Source organism: Primulina eburnea, chromosome 3 (genome assembly GCF_022965805.1).
Source record: "Primulina eburnea isolate SZY01 chromosome 3, ASM2296580v1, whole genome shotgun sequence".
Classification (NCBI taxonomy): Eukaryota; Viridiplantae; Streptophyta; class Magnoliopsida; order Lamiales; family Gesneriaceae; genus Primulina; species Primulina eburnea.
Genome location: NC_133103.1, coordinates 27,347,353 through 27,367,775, shown reverse-complemented (window position 1 = coordinate 27,367,775; position 20,423 = coordinate 27,347,353).

Here is a 20,423-nt window from a genome sequence, read left to right as displayed (position 1 = left end):
ACCATACAGTGCTTCAAACGGAGCCATACCTATAGAAGAATGAAAACTGTTGTTATAGGTGAACTCTACCAATGGCGAATTCGACTCCCAACTTCCTGAAAAGTCGATGACACAAGCACGGAGAAGATCCTCCAAAATCTGGATAACTCTCTCCGACTGCCCATCTGTCTGAGGGTGGAAAGCTGTGCTAAACAACAACTTCGTACCCATTGCTGAATGCAGACTCTTCCAAAATGCGGAACTGAATCTAGGATCTCTGTCAGACACTATAGAAACGGGAATACCATGAAGTCTGACTATCTCTCGGATATACAAATCTGCATACTGAATCATGGTGAAAGTCGTCTTGATAGGCAAGAAGTGCGCTGATTTGGTAATATGATCAACAATCACCCAGATAGAATTTGATCCTCTGACTGACTTTGGCAAACCGATCACGAAGTCCATGGTAATATTCTCCCACTTCCACTCGGGAATAGGAAGAGGCTTGAGCAATACATCTGGTCTCTGATGCTCCGCTTTCACTAGTTGGCAAGTCAAACACTCGGATAAAAAACGTCTGATATCCTTCTTCATTCCTGGCCACCAATACAACAACTGCAGATCTTTGTACATCTTCGTACTCACAGGATGAATAGAGTACGACGACATATGGGCCTCGAATAGAATATCTGCTCGAATAGAATCATTGCTAGGAACCCACATCCTGTCTCGGTATCTCACAATATTGTCACTAACTGTATACAAGATACTGCCCTTGGCCTCATCTCTCTGCTTCCACTTTGCCAACTACTCATCTGATGACTAACCACTGCGAATACGGTCTAGAAGGGAAGACTGAATCGTCAAAGTAGATAGACGGGGAACTCTACCTCGAGGATAAGTCTCGAGGTCAAACTTCTGCATCTCAGACTGAAGAGGCCTCGAAATCGCTAGATGAGCCATCACTGCGACTTTCCTGCTCAGTGCATCCGCAACTACATTAGCCTTACCCGGGTGGTAACTAATGTCACAGTCATAATCCTTCACTAACTCCAACCAACGCCTCTGACGCATATTCAGCTCCTTCTGCGTAAAGAATTACTTGAGGCTCTTATGGTCGGTAAAGATATGGCACTTCTCTCCGTACAAATAATGCCTCCAAATCTTCAAGGCAAAAACTACGGTGGCCAACTCTAGATCTTGGGTAGGGTAGTTCATCTAATGGACTTTCAACTGTCGAGACGCATACGCTATCCCCTTTCAATGTTGCATCAATACTGTGCCTAGACCAAGCTTCGAAGCATCGGTATACAAAACGAATTCGCCGAGGCCTGACAGCATGGCCAAAACTGACGCTGAAATAAGAGCTTGCTTCAAAGTATCGAAGCTCTTCTGACACTCATCGCTCCACACGTTTAAAATTCTTCTTTGTCAATGATGTGAGTGGAATTGCGATAGATGAGAATCCCTGAATAAACTTCCGATAATATCCTGCTAGGCCAAGGAAACTACGGATATCTGATGCATTCTGTGGCACAAGCCAATCCCTGACTGCTGCAAATTTCGTTGGGTTTACCTCAATACCGCTGCTAGAAACGATGTGGCATTAGAACGCCACTTTCTCTAACCAGAACTCGCACTTACCGAACTTGGCAAATAACTTATGATTTTGCAAGGTCTGCAAAACTATGGTTAGATGTCTGCTGTGATCCTCTTGATTCTTTGAGTAGACGAGGATGTCGTCTATGAATACTATCACAAACTGATCAAGATACGGCTGAAATACGCGATTCATGAGATCCATGAAAATCGCTGGCGCATTCGTCAGACCGAATGGCATCACCAAGAACTCGAAGTGGCCAGAACGAGTCCTGAAAGTTGTCTTGTGAACATCGGCATCTTTTACCCTCAACTGGTGATAACCCGAACGCAGATCAATCTTGGAGAAAATCCAAGCTAGCTCCCTGCAACTGGTCAAACAAATCCTCAATCCTCGTAAGTGGGTATTTGTTTTTCACTGTAACCCTGTTCAACACCCGGTAATCGATACAGAGTCTCATCGTACAATCCTTCTTCTTCACAAACAAGACTGGCGCGCCCCATGGTGAAAAACTCGGGCGAATGAACTCCTTATCTAGAAGTTCCTGAATTTGTTTCTTAAGCTCTGCCATCTCTGATGACGCTAATCGGTACGGTGCCTTGGATATCGGAGTCGTACCTGGCATAAGCTCAATAGAAAACTCCACCTCTCGCTCGGGTGGCATACAAGAGACGTTCTCAGGAAAAACATCTAGGAAATCCCTAACAATTGGGACATCGGAGGCTGACTGATTGGGTGCCTCGAGAACGGAGATAAAAGTTGCCAAAAACTCACGACACCCTCTATGCATGAGCTTCCTAGCCTGGACACAAGATAGAATGCACGGTCAAGGAAAGTACCTGTCTGGCTCGAATAAGAACTGCTCCATCCCAGGCGGTCGGACTAGAACAGATCTCCGCTGGAAGTCGATCAACACTCTGTTCCGTAATAGCCAGTCCATCCCCGGGATGATGTCAAACTCTGGCATCGGCAGTATGATCAGAACCGCATAAACAAGATTGCCAAGAAGCTCGAGGTCTATGTCTCGGATCACGTTGGTAGCTGCCATCTCCTCACCAGAAGGCAATACTACTGAATAGGCTATATCTAGCCCAATGGTCTTGACCTTGAAAAAATTAGCAAAGGTCTCCGAAATGAATGAATGGGTAGCCCTTGAATCTATCAAGGCTTTCGTAGCAGAACCCGCTATAAAGATTCTCCTTGAAAGGTCAGAACTTCAAGCTGAACCCAATAATTAATAGAACTAACTTATAGACATGCAAAGGTCAAAGTTATTCTAACCTAATTCCCGAAAGTATCACTGATTAGAGCATGCAATCCTATAGCAATTTCTATGTTCAAAATCTCAACCCCAAACATAAATTCCCAAAACATTGAATTTTGAATATTAACTTAAAGCTTTATGATACCTGTCATAAGCATGGTCTTCGAGTTCGTCTCTATCGCATGAAGTGCAAAAAATCTGCCTTGGGTAGTGATTAAATATAGCAACAAAGACGTCATCAACACATGGTTAAACTGACTAGAAATAGTATTTGGTTTCAGTGTGCGGTTTTAGGTGAAAACTGAAATTCCACGAAGATTTAATGCATTTAAATCTAATTAAATTCAATTAGAAATAATTGGACTATTAGACTTAAATAGGTTTATTAACTCGAGAAATCGTTTAATAAATAAATTTGGGGATTTCACCGTGATTGTCAAGAATTAAATAATTAATTGAATTTAAACACGTGTCAACATAGTAGAGTTTTGTACCGTTGTGTGTCTAAGTTATTTATTTGAATTTGAATTCCTCCTTTGATATTTGAATCCGTCGTTTTTAATTGCAATTATTTTATTTAAAGTTTAGATTAATAATCCACATATCATCTTTTTATTTATTTTGTCTAGCTTAAGTTAAGTGATATAAATTCTAGTAATTAAATATTAGTCTCATTGGGATCGATACTTGGACTCATCATCCATTTATTATAACTTGACCTAGTCCGCTTGCTAGATTTAAAAAACTTGACCGACGATTTCGCTTGGGAATAAATCTAGCAAGCGGACTATGTCAAGTTATAATAAATGGATGATGAGTCCAAGTATCGATCCCACAGAGACTAATATTTAATTACTAGAATTTATATAACTTAACTTAAGCTAGACAAAATAAATAAAAAGATGATATGTGGATTATTAATCTAAACTTTAAATAAAACAATTGCAATTAAAAACGACGGATTCAGATATCAAAGGAGAGATTCAAATTCAAATAAATAACTAAGACACACAACGGTACCAAACTCTACTATGTTGGCACGCGTTTAAATTCAATTAATTACTTAATTCTTGACAATCACGGTGAAATTCCCAAATTTATTTATTAAACGATTCCTCGAGTTAATAAACATATTTAAGTCTAACAGTCCAATTATTTCTAATTGAATTTAGTTAGATTTAAATGCATTAAATATTCGTGGAATTTCAGTTTTCACCTAAAACTGCACACTGAAACCGAATACTATTTCTAGTCAGTTTAACCATGTGTTGATGACGTCTTTGTTGCTATATTTAATCAATCATCTTCCGATTCATGATTAATCAACATACATGTAAATAGTTGATCAGACTATTAACAAGAAATATTAAACTAACATCAATCAATAATTAAAATCTAGAAAAATAATATAATGAAAATAAAACAAACATCAAATAAAGTATTGTTTGGTCCTATTGTGGTCTTAGCCTAAAGAAAATTATTCCATGAATTCAAAAAAAAAAGTGAAAAGTCATATTTAAGTTCATAGAAAAAAACAAAAGAAAGAAATAAATAAGAGGAATTCTTTGTCTTCCTCCCTTCTTTTCCTTCTTCCCTTCTTTTCCTTCTTCCGCGCTGGTGCTACTTCACAGTAGCTTCTGTTCCTTTCTTCCGCGGTCTTTCGCGCTTCTTTCTTCCTGTACGTTCTGTTTTTTTCCTTCCCTCTCCTTCTGCGATGCCTTCTTCTGTCTCTTCCCTCTATACGCTCCTCTTTTCTCTCCCTTCCACGAAGTTTTTTTCTTTTGTTTTGAGCCTCTCCTCTTCTGCTCACGTACGCTGCTTTTTAAAATTCTTCATGGGCCTAATCCTCCAATTTCTTTTTAAGCCCATCTCAAACTTAACACTTGTAAATAAGATTGTAGATTTTATTTTCAAATATGAGAATCAATCTTTATCAAAACTTCAATAATATCAAGATAATAAAATATAAGAATATTTTATTTCTTTTCCTTTAGTATTTTCTTTCTTTGAATTCTTGTAGATTTATTTTATTTCCAAATTTAATCATTCTTCCTCTTTTATTTAAATCTACAATTATTAATTCAATTAAGCATATAATTATGGATAAAATATCTAGATAAGGACAAATATTATCAAATCAAATCCCTAAAATTTTTGTAAGATTTGGCCTTATCAATCCCCCCACACTTAAGCCTTTGTTCGTCCTCGAACAAATCAAAGAATAAAAATATAATCGAGGAATATTCAATGATTCACCACAAAATTGACACAATAAACACTTTTCAACCTACTAAATTCCGTGATACTCAATCCAAAGATCACACGTCAAAAATCATAAAATTCACTTTCATTGAAACTTTAAAACTCAAACATTCACTAGAAAAGATCAAGATAATGAGACGTGTGTAGTGTGGAAGTCAAAACTCATATTACTCAAAGGTGTTTTAGTTCAAGGAATGCTCATATTTTCTGATTTTTTTTTTTAAGAAACTCTCCATAAGCTTGTCTTTCATACCTTTCTCCACTAAATGTTGGAGGAATATGACCCGGTCAATAGGTCTTTTAAAGCTTATAATGTTAGGCCACGGCTCACGGCTACAATAAAGGTAGGGAGATTCAAAATGAGAGAAAATAAACAATTATTCCTTCAGCGTATTCTTTCATCTCTTATCTTCCTCCCCTTATGGAATTTCATCATTCATCCACCTAACTGTTTCATCTTCCTTGTACCTTCATTCATACTCCCCCACATATATATTTTTCTCTTCCTCCATTCCATTTTTTTTCAGCATTCCCTTTTAGTTTTTTCGATCACCACATCATAAAACATTCATTCCTCCTCCTTTTTCTTTTATAATTATATATATCTTTTCATCAACTCCTTGTTCATTCTTCATGATTTTTTCAAACTCCTCCAATATTTTTTTTATCAATTATCAACACATGGGAGTTATTGAAAATTTAAAGCGCTAAAGAGGTTTATTTCTCTCAAAATTAGGTAGAGGAATAGTGTATGAGCTAAAATTGGGTAGTTGATGTGGGATTTCGAAGGAATACAAATGAGGGCTAATTGTATGTCTTTGACACACTCCATTCGATTTATTAGACTCAAAAGGGAATACTAGGGATATAAATGATGCATTGGGTAGGCTCGAAAGGCTCAAACGGTCCAAAAGATCGCCTAAATCATCCCTAAGTCATTATCCTCCGTATTTTCGCCTCGCAGGATAATCAGACAAGTTCTAGATTGTTTCTTTTCTTTTTTTTTTTTTTATTTTTTTATGAGCACAACTCTTGCCAATTCACAATTAATTCATATAAGTAAGACCTAAAGTGCATAGATTATGTCTCAAAATATGATACAAAACCAGTTTGTGCTCAAATCCTTCGGATACAACTACAGCTCATCTCAATCAATTCTAGGTGATTCAATCTCTCGAGTGATCAAAAATCTAGGAAGTCAATTAGTATGTCATGTAATAACAAGTGCAGTTTCTCAAAGAATAATAAGAAAAAATTTCATGCTCGAGGATTAAACAATAAAGCACATGCTAAGTGTTGTGACGTGAAACCAAACACATATTCTCCCCACACTTTATATTTACACCGTCCTCAGTGTCATGCTATTCAAAAAGAATATAAAAGTTGGCTGTAGAATAGTAAGATAACACTTCTCTGACAGTGTTGCTTTAAATTCCATGGAGTGCTACATGGGGATGGTAGACTTCCTCAGTGATGGAAATCTTTTATTTCAACAGTTTAGCTTTTTCAGGGTCTAAGTCATCTTACTTCATTCCAATATTCCCTACACACACCAAAATCACAGAGGATTAAACTAACAAAATGAAAAAAATAAAAATAAAAATGAAATGACATGAAATAAAATAAATCACTGGGTTGCCTCCCAGCAAGCAGTAAATTCATTGTCTATAGCTTGACTACGGAGAAGCATACACCAAATAGCGGCTTTCGCCCATAGTAAGTATCATACGATATTACATATGGGTCTTGATTATGTGTGCCATCAAGCTTGGCATGATATTGACATTGTAAGCTCGTCACTCCAACAACACTCGGCAAAAATTGATTATTAGGGGAAGAACAATCCAATCCATGATAAAGCTCGTAAAGGATGTAATATTCTTGAGTTTTCGTTGATGAAAATAAAGAATCTGCTGGTGGAATATATGTTAAGACCATATATGAGTTCAAATCCTTCGACTTGTGTTCTTCTACATCCTCCTGCTTCACTTTTGCCTCATCTTTGCATAGGGATTCCTCCAACTTCACTTCTGCCTCATCTTTGCGTATGGATTCCTCGAAGAATTCTTCTTCCTCCAGCTTCACTTCTGCCTCATCTTTGCATAGGGATTCCTCCAACTTCACTTCTGCCTCATCCTTGCGCATGGATTCCTCGAAGAATTCTTCTTCCTCCAGCTCAAATACTTGTGGCAGATCAGATTCAGATGAAATTTCTACATGATTTGAATTACTCTCCAAACCTTTATTGTTTGAGTTGTCATCATTCACCCATACCTGATTGGTCATTAATTGATCGACAAAAATCGCTTCGTCCTCTTGGTTGATTTCGGACACTGGTTGCATTAGAAGCTCAATCTGTTCCTCGATGAAACACAAATAGTTGACCATCTTCTTCCACTGGGCTATGATTTAATCTAAATGTGCACTACGCTCTTCTTGTTGCTCAAATGATTGGTTTACAAAATCGGGGCAAAATTGTGGAGGATATTGGTGACTCCAACCCTGCAGTGAAGGATCACAATGCCAGTGGTAGTCGAAATCTGCCATATAATTTAACAAGTGCATCGCACTGTTGTATTCTCTATTAAATAAGTGACTACCAGTTGCCAAAGCCCCATAATTTACCCAACTTCTTGTTGCCTCATCCAAACCAATATAGAAAAATTGAATAAGAGTGTAGTTTGACAAATCATGAAACCGAAAGTTGTTTGCCAGATCATTGAATCTCCCCCAAGTAGCACAGAATGGTTCTGAGTATTGTTGGGAAAAATTCGTGAACACTCCCCGATGATATCTTGAAGTACCTCGTAATAAAATAAAAATAAATCAAATAAAATAGAAAAAAAATTCGAAAAAATGTCTAGTATCAAATAAGTAATTTATTCTAATATTAAATAAATTAGTCCCCGGCAACGGGGCCAAAAACTTGACCGACGATTTCGGTTAGAATAAATCTATCAAGCGGACTAGGTCAAGTTATAATAAATGGATGATGAGTCCAAGTATCGATCCCACAGAGAATAATATTTAATTACTAGAATTTATATCACTTAACTTAAGCTAGACAAAATAAATAAAAAGATGATATGTGGATTATTAATCTAAACTTTAAATAAAATAATTGCAATTAAAAACGATGGATTCAAATATCAAAGGAGGTATTCAAATTCAAATAAATAACTAAGACACACAACGGTACCAAACTTTACTATGTTGGCACGTGTTTAAATTCAATTAATTATTTAATTCTTTACAATCACGGTGAAATCCCCAAATTTATTTATTAAACGATTCCTCGAGTTAATAAACCTATTTAAGTCTAACAGTCCAATTATTTCTAATTGAATTTAATTAGATTTAAATGCATTAAATATTCGTGGAATTTCAGTTTTCACCTAAAACCGCACACTGAAACCGAATACTATTTCTAGTCAGTTTAACCTTGTGTTTATGACATCTTTGTTGCTATATTTAATCAATCATCTTCCGATTCATTATTAATCAACATACATTTAAATAGTTGATCAGGCTATTAACAAGAAATATTAAACTAACATCAATCAATAATTAAAATCTAGAAAAATAATATAATGAAATAAAACAAATATCAAATAAAGTATTGTTTGGTCCTATTGTGGTCTTAGCTTAAAGAAAATTATTCCATGAATTCAAAATACAAGTGAAAAGTCATATTTAAGTTCATAGAAGAAAACAAAAGAAAGAAATAAATAAGAGGAATTCTGTGTCTTCCTCCCTTCTTTTCCTTCTTCCCTTCTTTTCCTTCTTCCGCGCTGGTGCTACTTCACAGTAGCTTCTGTTCCTTTCTTCCGCGGTCTTCTGCGCTTCTTTCTTCTTGTACGTTCTGTTCTTTTCCTTCCCTCTCCTTCTGCGATGCCTTTTTCTGTCTCTTCCCTCTATACGCTCCTCTCTTCTCTCCCTTCCGCGCTGGTTTTTTTCTTTTGTTTTGCGCCTCTCCTCTTCTGCTCACGTACGCTGTTTTTTATAATTCTTCATGGGCCTAATCCTCCAATTTCTTTTTAAGCCCATCTCAAACTCAACCCTTGTAAATAAGATTGTAGATTTTATTTTCAAATATGAGACTCAATCTTTATTAAAACTTCAATAATATCAAAATAATAAAATATAAGAATATTTTATTTCTTTTCCTTTAGTATTTTATTTCTTTGAAGTCTTGTAGATTTATTTTATTTCCAAATTTAATCATTCTTCCTCTTTTATTTAAATCTACAATTATTAATTCAATTAAGCATATAATTATGGATAAAAAGTCTAGATAAGGACAAATATTATCAAATCAAATCCCTAAAATCTTTGTAAGATTTGGCCTTATCAGGTAGGTAGACCTCTCCAAGGGCACTGCTGCGCAAGTGGTCTGGACTACCACACTTATAACACTTCCCTGCGTGTCCCTGCTGCTGTTGTCCTCTGTTTCTGGGTGGGCCGTGGAAAGGCCTCTTATTCTATGGCTGCTGCTGAGGAGGAGGGCGATGTGGCACTTCAACTGGTCGCTTGCCCTGGCGATCCCTCTCAATGTCAATCTGATTTTGCTCTGCAGCAAGAGCTCTAGAAACAGCGACTTCACAGGTAGTAGAGCGAGCCACCCTAACATCACGGCGCAAGATCGGTCGTAGTCCATCTAGAAAGTGCCTCAGCTTGGCACCGGCATCGTTCGCAATCAGGGGCACAAAATGGCAGCCCCTCTCAAACTTACGGATGAACTCCGTAACAGTCAAGTCTCCCTGCCTCAGGGTCATGAACTCTCTGGTCAACCTGGTACGCACCTCGTCGGTAAAATATTTCGAGTAGAATACGTCGGTGAAGCGCGTCCAGCTCAGAGTAGCCAAGTTCAAGGCTATGGATGCTCCTTCCCACCATAAGCGGGCATCTCCTCCAAATAGATAGGTCGCACAACGGACCCTATCCTCGTCTCTAAGCTCCATAAACTCAAAGATAACCTCGAGGGACTTGATCCAGCCCTAGGCAATCATAGGATCGAAAGTCCCTGAGAACTCCTTCGGCTTCATCTTCATGAAGCGTTCATAGGTAGCCTCGGGCCCTGTCGGCCTGGCTGTCACGGCGTTGTTCCCCGCAAACTGTGCGAAGAACTGAGTCATCCCAGTTAACATCTGGGCATTCATGTCCGGTGGAGGTGGAGGTGGTAAATCTCTCTCCTGCCTCTGATTCTCACCGTCCTCCTAGCGAGGCTCATCCTCTCTCGTGCGCTCAAGAATGCGTCTAGGGGGCATACTGTTCCATACATAACCCATACGTAACTAACATGCATAATCTCTATTATTTCTTTAAATTTAAATAAATACTGCATAATCATAAAATCTTGACATAAAATATTTCATGAAAACATGCTGTTAAAATATTTCATGATTTAAACAAAAATGCGTAAACGTAAAACTTACAGACCGAAGACGTGACTTCGTGAGCTTCTCGAGGTCTGTAGTAGTACAACCCTTTACAAGAACATAGGCTCTGATACAAACTGTAGAGGCCCGAAATTCGTACTTGAAAATTTGCGGAAAAATTTGAAATTTTCTTTTTAAAGGTAAATAACTTGCCTCATTCATAAAAAATACAATGAATAAAAGTTTTAAGGTTTAATGTAACAGCGGAATAAAAGTTTTAAATGTCGAAATAGCAGCGGAATTAAATATCTGTTTCAAAACAACAACTTAAAATAATTCATCATGGTAAGAATGAGTTTTCATAAAAATGATAAATAAACTGATAAATGAGGTCCTCGGGTTCCTATTACTGCCGACCCAAGCTAGCTCACTAGTCCTCGCCCTCGGTCCCGACCTCATCAGTATCTACAACAATCAAGTCTAGTGAGTCTAAAGACTTAACATGCATATATCGTAGATAACAAGTAAATATATAATAAAATTTCATGCCGTGTAAAGATATCATATCGTAAAACGTAACGTGAAAATATCTTGTCATGAGTAATTATAAATATGTGCATAACTGAACTGAAAATTGTAAGTGAAATGTTTGCTCGGTAGAGCCCTGACATGAAATAGCATATAATAATTTTCTGTTGAGAATATGTTCTACGCAAGTGGCCCATAACGTTAAATGAATCGCTTTATCAGACTAAACCACAGTATACTGGGCGGTAGAGATCTACCAATACATGAACATGAACTGAACCGGTCAGTGACCACCGGATGAAGTAATAATCCCATGATAAGCTGCAATCCCATGAACGTGAAGTGGCCACAAGAAATATCGCATATATCTCAAAAATGAACATTTTATATTTTCTCTAGTGTTTACTCTCGATTTTCTCTTGGTGAAATGCTCAGAATTTCGGTGGTAAGGGGAGAGGGAAATGGTTAGGAAAAATGAAGGGAAGTTGCAAGATAGAAGGGAATTAAATGGCAAGATCAAATCTTGCTTTCTTTGAATTTGTTAGATAAGGAAATGGTTTGATATCAAAAGATTTTTGAGGGATAATTGAGGGTGAGCATGGCCGATTTTTAGTCTAGGTACAAGGGAGAAAATTGCCTAATTATTTAATTATTGGTGATTAAAAAGAAGGAAATTATCTTACCAAGAAAAAGATTTAGGAAAGAAATAAAATGGTGAGTTGACAATATTTTTAAATCTCCTAATGGAGGTGGCCGATTTTTGCTATTAAAAATGGGTAGGAATATTGTTTAATTTATTATTATTGAGGATTTAAAATTGAATGAATTATCTATGCCATGAAAGGATAAGAAAAGATATCAAAATGGAGAGTTGACAAATTAAATAAATCTTATAAGGGTAATGGCCGAATTTTTGAAATAAATGGAGGGGAAAATATGGCTTAAATATTGAATTTTAAATCTTTAGAGTTTTATCTACCCATTAAATATTTTAGTGAATTAATAAATTAATTATGGAACCTAAACAATTTATTTACTACTTATCTCAAATTACTTAAATAATTCCTTAAACCTTCTTTTACCTTGAAATAACTTATAATTTATCTTAAATACTTTCTAGGAATGTTTTCTTAATAGTAAATTTTATCTCAATACTCCAACTGCAGTCCGGCCTCACTTAATTAACTGACAGGATAACAACTAAACTACTGCATAAAATAATTAAATTTTAAGAAAAGAATTTAAATCCTCATGCATAAAAATCATTTTAATTTAAATAATAGTAATTATGCATGGCTTATACGTAGTTTGATTTATGGGTTCTACAGTCACCAATCCACCCGGTAAAGCATGACCGGGGATCTCATGTATGTGGTAGTGGACGCCCCTACCAGCCCGGTAATGTGGTTTAATCTGATCAGGCGCATTTATGTATGTGTCACTTGCTTTGAAATATATCTCTACGCAAAATGATGATGATTATGTATATTCACGTATGTATTATACAAGTACGTTTATGAAAACTTTACGATATGATAACACGTCTATGTTTATGTAAGTACATTCAAGTTTAAGTATGTACGCCCTACTTTAAAATGCGTGTCATTTTATTACGTATTATTTTTTATTCTCAGTTTGTACATGTTGAGTCTTTAGACTTACTAGACAGCTTGATCCATACAGGTGAGGACGAGTTTGAGGAGGCAAGATGTGAAAGGGAACGATTTAGGGAGACCAAAAACACAACGGAAGCATAATTTTTAAAGAAAATTTCGGCTCCCTTGCATCTTGTGTAGCAAAATACAACAAAACACCAAAAACATGTCATACATAGGGTGTTTGAGAGATATACCTATCAACCTCTTGAGGTTGATGTATGGCTCCAACTTTGTTGTCAAACAACAAAGCTCTTGAAAGGAATGGCAATCTACAAGCTTCCTCCTCCTTGAGTCTTTCCTTCAAATTAGGCCCACCACCAACTAGCTAGAACCCTTCATATTTTGCACTAGAAAAATATGAAGATTTTTCAAAGAGAAGTGTATATTTTCTCCTCAACAATTGAAGAAGAAAAATGAGAGAAAACTTGGAGAGAAAGAGAGTCAAGTTTCGGCCATTAGGGGTGCAAAGAGGGGAAGGGAGACTTGACTTGGTTTGTGAAAAAGTTGAGTCAAAAAGGTGCATGCCATGCCTTGAAAACTCAAAAAGTAGTCTCCCAACCCTTCACCTCCCATGCATGCATATTATATGGTTTTTAATCAAATTAAAAACCTTGGACTAAATTTTAATTATCTCAAACATATTTGAGACTAATTAAACATTACTTGAATTTACCCAAGTCCCACTAGTTAAATAATTATTTTAATTGAGCTCTACAAGACTCAATATAATTTAATTAATTAAACACTTGAATTAATTTAATTATTTGAACTCTACTAGGTCCACTAGTGTTTAATTAATTCAACACTTGAATTAATTTAATTTAGTCCATAATAATGTTTATGAAAATCACAATTTTCAAATACATTATTCACTTGGCCTAATTTTAATTTAGGAACACTTCCATAAATTAAAATTTACATTTCTCTCATAAAAGTCATACTTCTATTTTTCTTTACACTTATAAACTCATTTATAAGTCGTTCAACACATTGAACTATTTTCTCCTTTATAGAAGTCATACTTCTAATTTTCCTTACGATTATAAACTCCTTTATAAGCCGTTCAACACATTGAACTATTTTTACTTCTCAACGGGATCTAGAAAGCTAGTACTTGTGTGGCCCTCAATGGTTTATTGATACAACTAGCCGTGGGTTCACATCTCTATGTGATTCGGACTAAACATGTCCTTATATGAGCATACCCCAATTGCTCCATTCTTATTTATCAACACCTTGATAATAAGAACGTCAGAACTCAAGTCTGATAGTACCCAACCAATCATGTTAAACGCCTAGCAGCATCGCTTACATGATTCCCTAGGTATCAAATGATAGTGCCTGCAAGAACCATTCTATTATGGTTAGCGTACAGTACGGTCCCTTCAACTCATATGTCCCGATTTCATTCGACAACCATTGGTTTATCGAGAGTTGTCAATGAATCGATACTATGTGTCATGTCGTAGTTGCATCGATGGTGTAGTCTATGAAACACCTTTCATAATTACAACCATACTCTGGCCAGAGATTTCAACCTACATACACATGATAACACATAGGATATCCATACCCGAAGGTAAGCGGTGAATCCCCGACTACAATGCATCGACTCCTATATGTTTCGACATGACACCCAACCTTGCCACCTGATGACCCCATAAGAGTCGGTAAACAAGTCAAAGTGAAATGCTAGCACATAGAGTCTCAATGTTGTCCCTGTTAGAGTAGGTGCACGTCGAGCCAAGTGTTGGCCGACTGTTCACGATGAAACTCTTTGTATAAACGATCTTTATTTTAATAATATTTGAATTTATTAATTTGGCGCATCTTTATCTTTATACCCATGCTAGTTGCATAGATAAAGTCCTTGAATATACAAATAGTAGAAAGAATATGAGATGCTCATATGATGAGTATCATGAAACTCATATTTGGAATACTGTATATTCTAAACCGTTCCTAGTCGATTCAGCCGCCACTAAGAAGGATAAAGGCCGCTCGAGTTAGAGACTAGTATCTGCGATGTGAGTACCATGTTTCATTGGTAGGGGACATTGTGATGTCCGAGCATGCAGATAGGTGCTCCTGGTAGAGTGCACTGAACAACCCTCCATAAAAGGACTTTCCAAGTGGTTCTCACTTATCGAGTGGAAAAGTCCTAGTTTATGGTTGTACACCATTAGTCCTTATGACCCGGGACAACATTGAGACTCTATGTGCTAGCGTTTCACTTTGACTTGTTTACCGACTCTTATGGGGTCATCAGGTGGCAAGATTGGGTGTTACGGCGAAACATATAGGAGTCGATGCATTGTAGCCGGGGATTCACCGCTTACCTACGGGCATGGATATCCTATGTGTTTTTCATGTATGTGTGGGTTATCTCTGATCAGAGTATGGTGGTAATTATGAAAGGGGTTTCATAGATTACACCATCGATGCAACCACAACATGACACATAGTATCGATTCATTTACAACTCTCGATAAACCAATGGTTGTCGAATCGGTCGGGATATATGAGTTGAAGGGACCGTACTGTACGCTAACCATAATTGAATGGTTCTTGCAGGCACTATCTTGTGATACCTAGGGAATCACGTAAGCGATACTGCTAGGCGTTTAACGTGATTGGTTGGGTACTATCAGACTTGAGTTCTGACGTTCTTACTATCAAGGAGTTGATAAGTAAGAATCGAGCAATTGGGGTATGCTCGAATAAGGACATGTTTAGTCCGAATCACATAGAGATGTGAACCCACGGCTAGTTGTATCAATGAACCATTGAGGACCACACAAGTATTAGCTCTGTAAATCCCGATGAGAAGTATAATAGTTCCATGTGTTGAACGGCTTATAAATGTGTTTATAAGTGTAAAGAAAAATAGAAGTATGACTTCTATGAGAGAAATATAAATTTTAATTTATGGAAGTGTTCCTTAGATTAAAATTTGGCCAAGTAAATAATGTAGTTGAAAATTGTGATTTTCATAAACATTATTGAGGACTAAATTAAATTAATTCAAGTGTTGAATTAATTAAACACTAGTGGACCTAGTAGAGTCTAAATAATTAAATAATTCAAGTGTTGAATTAATTAAATTATATTGAGTCTTGTAGAGCTCAATTAAAATAATTATTTAACTAGTGGGACTTGAATAAATTCAAGTAGTATTTAATTAATCTCAAATGTGTTTGAGATAATTAAAAATTTAGTCCATGGTTTTTAATGTGTTAGAAACCATATGATATATGTGAGACATGCTAGGGTTTGCATGCTTGGGAGGTGAAGAGGTGTGGATTACTTTTTATTAAAAAATTCAAAGGCATGCAACTTTTGAGAGACAACTTTTCACAAAACCAAGGCTAGTCTCCCACACACTCCCATTCCCTCACTTGGCCGAAACTTGCTCCCTTTTCTCTCCCAAAATTTTTCCTCTTTTGTTCTTCAAGTGTTGGAGAATAAAAGTCCTCTCATTGATAAATCCTCAAATATTTCTAGTGCAAAATTTGAGGGGTTTTACCTTGCTAGTGGTGGGCTTAATTTTGGAGGTGGAAGCTTGTAGATTTTTCATCCAAAGAAGAGCTTTGTTGTTTACAACAAAGTTGGTGCCACTCATCAATCTCTTGAGATTGATAGGTAAATTCTAAAACATCCTATGTATGGTGTTTTCTTTGTAAATATTGCACTAAACCATGGTGGCCGAAAAATTTCTTGCATGAAATTAAAATTTTTGACTTCCGTTGCGTTTCCGGCCACCGTAACCGGTCCGCTTTCAAGTGGTATCCGAGCTAAGGTTACGGTTTTTGTGTTATATTTACGTAATATTGTATTGAGATCGATTTCTAACCGCTTGAGAAATATTTTTGCAAGGAAATTCAAAGGGCCGAAAATTTGAAGAAACAAAAAAAATATATATATTTTTCGGGCAGCCGAGGGGCAGCCCAAGGGGTTGCCCGAAATACTACTTTTTTAAAATAAAAAAAAAATTTTTTGTATGTTGCTGTAATCCGGTGACGGAGCTCCGGCGACGGCGATGACGGCTAGGGTTTCCAAAAGTGTTTTGGAGAATCTTAGTGTCATGGGCCTTGAGATGTTGGGCCATTGGATGGACAACATAATTTGTGAAATTTAAATGGGCCAAAATATTTTTGGTGAAAAATGGTTTTTGGGCCCTTAAGTTTAAATTTACAATTGTTGCACATATTTTCTCATAAAATAAATAATTGAAGTTGGACTTTAATTATTTATAGTAAATTGTGATTTAAAAGAAATTCGATTATAAATAAATTAATTTGAAAGTAGACAAAGGTGTTTGTATACTTTGTTAATTTAATTTATAATTGTGGCGGTTAGTGATTGGATCAAGATATATAATATTGGATCAATTAATTATAGTGATAATTAATTGATGGTGTATGATATGTGATATTATGCATGAAGGATGATCAAAAGCCCAAGCACAATTTTCTAGGTGTATGCTAGGATATTTGTGTTGAATGATTGTAATAATTATCAATTTAAAGTGGGCTTGGTTTATGGCTCGTTCCCACCCCCATGAGATGTATCCCTATGTGCCATGGATATTTAATTGTAAATATTAGAATAGTGGAAGATCAAGATTGGAAGATGGTGGCCTTGGTGATTATGAAGATCGAAGACATGTAATATTGGATGCTAATGTAATAATTTAGTTGCATTGCATCCCTTGCATTTACCCTAGGATTGGACCTAGGCCCGTGTTTAGCTCACACGGGCCATTAGTATTGGGGCAATTGATCATCCTTGTACTGTTTTCTATTTATAATATATGCATGATATGTTATAAATAATGAGTATGTGCGTTATTATTATTATAATAACAAAGTTGCATGAATCCGGGAAACATACGATCAAACATGGCGAGCTTTTAAAATAAAATTAATGATGAGACCTTTCAAAATTAAAAAACCTCATTTTGAATAAGATTCAAAATTAATATCAAGTCCGAAAAGGGGAATTATAAATTTGGTTATAATTTCCTTGTCTTCCATCGACAATGGGTGCATGATGAACGGTACCCGTACTCGGGGCTCGGCTCATTTTATTGGGGGGCCCTTAGTGCCGAAAAGCTGTGACATTCATGGACATGGTGATGTGAACTACGTGGAACTCCCATGACTTCGGCTCAGATAATTGAGGGAACTCATGGCGACCGTCCATTAAGGTTCAACATCGATGGTTAAGGCTATACACGTAAAGATGAACGACGTCTATAATGGGTCCTAATCAAACGTGAGACAAAAGTTTACGAGAAGGGTTGCATTGTGATGCAATTGGGAAACTACCTTTTAGGAATTGTGATTGGCTGTATAATCGGGATCATAATTCGCTAATTGGACCTTACGTACCTACTGAGGAAAGAAGTTTTTCGTTTTCACTAGAGGGTAGTGAAAATGTCAAAACAGTGGGAGCGATAATTTATAAAGTAAAAGTCCAAACTTTATATCTTATTAAATATTTTAAAATAGTCATAACATTTATCTGTTTTACTTTTCAGTACAAATATTTGACAATGTCATCAATTCGCAACCCGTTTTCCGTTATTTTCGAAAAACACGTTCTAACCGGACCTAACTATATCACTTGGCTAAGAAATCTAAAGATTGTCTTGAACTCGGAGAAAATCGCATACACACTGACTGAGTCGCCCCCTGATGAGGCTCCGACTAACTGCAGTCCCGAGGAACTGCAGACCTACAAGGATTGGTGCGACCATGACTTGAAGGCCAAGTGTTATATGCAGGCTTCGATGAACGATGAGCTGCAAAGGCGATTCGAGGATGCTAAGAATGCTGCTGACATTCATATGCACCTCAAGGAGCTCTTCGGTGAGCAGACTCGGCCTTTGAGGCATGCCACAGTAAAGGAGCTCATCACTTTACGCATGCGAGATGGGACTTCGGTCCATGAGCATGGCCTAAAGTTGATTGGGCTCGTGGACAAGCTTGTTGGCATGGATTTGATCTTGCCATCGGAGTTGACCACGGATGTGCTGTTGCTGTCGCTGCCTAGCTCTTTCGATCCTTTTGTCGTGAACTTCAATATGAACAAGCTCGAGCCCAGCCTTGAAGAGTTGGTGAACATGCTTGTGACCTTTGATTCCACCATCAAAAAGGAGAAGTCGGTTCTTTATGTGGGCTGTTCATCTTGCACGAAGACCGGTCCACCTGGGAAGGGAAAGAAGCGTTCTTTCAAGCGCCCCAAGAAGAGCGAGCCCTTGAAGAGGCAGACTCCGAGTCCCGTAGTGGCAGCCGCGCCAGCCAAGGCTGAGAAGACAGTTGACATCTGTCATCACTGCAAGAAGCCTGGACATTGGAGGCGTAACTGCAGGGAATATCTTGCGCAGAAGGGTTCTGGCAAGGGTATGTTCTATATTGAAGTAAATATCTCGATTAATTCTACTTCTTGGGTATTAGATACCGGCTGTGGCTCACATCTCTGTAATGTTTTGCAGGTGATGGGAAGAAGTAGGAGGCTCCGAGAGGGTGAGACCTTCCTGAGGATGGGCAATGGAGCAAGGGTTGCTGCCAAAGCCGTAGGAGATGTTTATTTAATATTGAACAATGATTTTAAGCTTGTTTTGAGATATGTTTTGTATGTACCAGACTTGGTTAAAAACATTATTTCCATTTCTATGCTTGATATTGATGGATTTTCTTGTTTATTTGGCAAAGGTGTTTGCAATATTTACAAGAATAAATGTTTAGTTGGTACGGGTGAACTTGAAAACAATCTCTACACCTTAAAATTAAAAGATATTCCACTTAACAATGTCCAAACGATAACAACAACAAATAAGCGCAAACAAGATACTCTTAATTCGGCACAATTATGGCATGCTCGATTAGGTCATATTTCCCTAAGAATGATGAACAAGCTAGTGGGAGTTGGCATGTTTGATATGTCCGATATTAATGCTCTCACGACTTGTGAATCCTGTCTAAAAGGAAAGATGACCAAAATTCCCTTTAAGGGCCATGCGGAGCGAGCCAAAGGGTTATTGGATTTGATCCATACCGACGTGTGCGGTCCACTTAGCATCACCACTAAGCATGGACATTCCTACTTCATCACCTTTACCGATGACTTTTCGAGGTATGGGTATGTGTATTTGATGAAATACAAGTCTGAAGCCTTTGAAAGGTTCAAAGAATTCAGAAGTGAAGTAGAGAAACAATTGGGACGAAGCATCAAGACACTTCGATCGGATCGAGGTGGTGAGTACTTGAGTGCCGAGTTCCAAGAGTATCTTAGAGAGAATGGGATTCTCTCGCAGTGGACTCCGCCCGCTACACCGCAGTTGAATGGTGTTTCGGAGCGTCGTAACCGAACTTTGATGGACATGGTTCGGTCTATGATGGGGTTCACGGAGTTGCCGCCATCCTTTTGGGGATATGCGCTTGAGACAGCGGCACTGTTGTTGAACAATGTCCATACAAAAGCAGTTGATAAGACACCATATGAGATATGGATGGGTAAGCCACCTAAATATTCTTATTTTAGAATATGGGGGTGCCCTGCTTATGTGAAGCAGGTAGTGGGAGATAAATTGGACGGTCGATCCATTTTATGTTACTTTGTGGGATATCCAAAGAATTCAGCTGGATATTATTTCTATCATCCCAAAGAAACAAAAGTGTTTGTTTCTAGGAATGCAACTTTTTTGGAAAAGGAATTTCTATTGGATAGAAAAGGAGAGATGATAG